The sequence below is a fragment of the Cucurbita maxima genome, unplaced genomic scaffold (assembly GCF_002738345.1).
Source record: "Cucurbita maxima cultivar Rimu unplaced genomic scaffold, Cmax_1.0 Cma_Scf02403, whole genome shotgun sequence".
NCBI lineage: Eukaryota > Viridiplantae > Streptophyta > Magnoliopsida > Cucurbitales > Cucurbitaceae > Cucurbita > Cucurbita maxima.
In genome coordinates this window covers 1-2,485 of record NW_019274419.1, presented here as the reverse complement: position 1 = coordinate 2,485, position 2,485 = coordinate 1, and the positions used below count along the sequence as shown (strand labels likewise).

Here is a 2,485-nt window from a genome sequence, read left to right as displayed (position 1 = left end):
CTCATTTGTAGAGAAAGGAAGAAAAGAACTCGGAGAAATTGAAAGAAAAAAAGGGGTGCAACACGAGGACTTCCCAAGTGGTCACCCAACTTAGTACTACTCTCGCACAAGCGCGCTTAACTGCGGAATTCTGATGGGATCCGGTGCATTAGTACTGGTATGATCGCACCCGACATGCCATGCGCACAAAATTGGATTTAACGCATGCGGGGCAGCATGATCGAAACGCGATGGGCGTGAGCGGGGGAGGTTCTCATTTGTAGAGAAAGGAAGAAAAGAACTGGGAGAAATTGAAAGAAAAAAAGGGGTGCAACACGAGGACTTCCCAAGTGGTCACCCAACTTAGTACTACTCTCGCCCAAGCACGCTTGACTGCGGAGTCCTGATGGGATCCGGTGCATTAGTGCTGGTATGATCGCACCCGACATGCCATGCGCACAAAATCGGATTTAACGCATGCGGGGCGGCATGATCGAAACGCGATGGGCGTGAGCGGGGGAGGTTCTCATTTGTAGAGAAAGGAAGAAAAGAGAAATTGAAAGAAAAAAAAGGGTGCAACACGAGGACTTCCCAAGTGGTCACCCAACTTAGTACTACTCTCGCCCAAGCACGCTTAACTGCGGGGTTCTGATGGGATCTAGTGCATTAGTGCTGGTATGATCGCACCCGACATGTCATGCGCACAAAATCGGATTTAACGCATGCGGGGCGGCATGATCGAAACGCGATGGGCGTGAGCGGGGGAGGTTCTCATTTGTAGAGAAAGGAAGAAAAGAACTGGGAGAAATTGAAAGAAAAAAAGGGGTGCAACACGAGGAACTTCCCAAGTGGTCACCCAACTTAGTACTACTCTCGCCCAAGCACGCTTAACGGCGGAGTTCTGATGGGATCCGGTGCATTAGTGCTGGTATGATCGCACCCGACATGCCATGCGCACAAAATCAGATTTAACGCATGCGGGGCGGCATGATCGAAACGCGATGGGCGTGAGCGGGGGAGGTTCTCATACGTAAGACCATGGCTGTGTTTTCCAGAGAAAAAGTTGTTTTAAGCGTTTTTGAAGTTTACGTTATAAATGATGTTCATGTAAGAGTTATATTTCCGCATTATAGATAAGCATGAGACGTTAGTAGTGACTATGAGTGTGTGAAAATTTAGGGTCGTTATAGAAATGGTGGAAATATACGTTTCATCTTCTTCTTTTGTTTTTCTAATTCTTAACCTCCTTCCATGTTGGTTCTCATGAAAAAAATTTATGGTTCTAGAAACTAGACACAATAAGAGGAGTCTGTGGAAGAAAATTTGAAACAATTTGGATACTAGAAGCTCAAGAACGGAAGTTAGATCTTCATGGAATTATTAAAATGGTTTAGCTTTCAGTTAGAAACTCAATGTCAATCATTTATAGGAATGCTAGTAAATATATTAGATTAAATTTATATCGGTAGCCAAATTAATAGATTAAAAATAGAATGGTCAACAAAATTTGTGAACACTAAACACTAAGATAAGAAATGATTTGGAAACAAGATTTAGTAGAAATTTGGAATATATGAGAACAAAATTAAAATGCAAGAGATAGGAAGAAAATAAGATTAAAGAATTAAAAACCACAAACTAAATATAGAGGGAAAAGAAAATACAAAGGACGTGTCATATAATTTACAATAACCAATGTAAATTAGAGAAATAAGTGTGTAGAGTTCAAACTTGAAACTCATGTCATGGGCTTATATAAGTTGACTCGGATTACAAAGGACGGAATCGAACTTTCGTTAAAGATATATTCGTGACAACGACTTAAGCTAGCCAGGTAAGTGACCTTGTTCTCGGTATGGTTATATTTGATGTTGACACGTGCCTCGTGGTTCTGCACGTGTCATATATATTGATATGTGTGAATTGTCTGTGGATCGATATGCTTCTTATATGTTATGTATATGTTATAATATTTGAACTGTATGATAATAATTATGGTACGATGTGTTTAATGATATGTTTGAGATAGGATACGAGAAGGATGCACAAAATGAAATGTAACAATAGGAGTAAAATACGTTCATGAAACGTTAAGGTTAGGTTACATACCAGAGTGATATGGATAAGAGAGATTGATGAAAGAATACGATTAGGTTACCGGTAGAAAGGGATAAGTTTGTGATAGATTTATAGAACAATAGCGTTAGGATACGTTCTTGTGATGATATGACTAAGGTATGTTCACATAACGGTATGACTATGATAGGTATAAGAACGGTAAGGCTATGATAAGTTAGAGAACATATGACTACGAAGTGTTTACGTTATGACTTGTATATGATATGATACATTGTGATCCAATATGTCATGGTATGATAAGTATATGATGAAATGTTATGTTAAAAGCATAGAACGTTATGTTAGGTCTCTTAAATTGTGTGTATACAACATGTATGAATGACATGAAATCACGATAAATGACATGAAATATAACCCCGTTAGAATT

At 39.3% G+C, this 2,485-nt stretch overlaps 4 non-coding genes across 4 annotated transcripts; all 4 read right to left on the bottom strand.

The window, feature by feature from the left end:
* Positions 1-52: 52 nt before the first annotated feature.
* LOC111475665 lies at positions 53-171 on the bottom strand. The gene has a single exon (XR_002716635.1). It is a non-coding gene; the product is annotated as a 5S ribosomal RNA (ribosomal RNA).
* A 133-nt stretch (positions 172-304) lies between these two features.
* On the bottom strand, positions 305-423 carry LOC111475661. The gene has a single exon (XR_002716632.1). It is a non-coding gene; the product is annotated as a 5S ribosomal RNA (ribosomal RNA).
* A 126-nt stretch (positions 424-549) lies between these two features.
* LOC111475663 lies at positions 550-668 on the bottom strand. The gene has a single exon (XR_002716634.1). It is a non-coding gene; the product is annotated as a 5S ribosomal RNA (ribosomal RNA).
* Positions 669-801: 133 nt separating this feature from the next.
* LOC111475662 lies at positions 802-921 on the bottom strand. The gene has a single exon (XR_002716633.1). It is a non-coding gene; the product is annotated as a 5S ribosomal RNA (ribosomal RNA).
* Between the last annotated feature and the right edge of the window lie 1,564 nt (positions 922-2,485).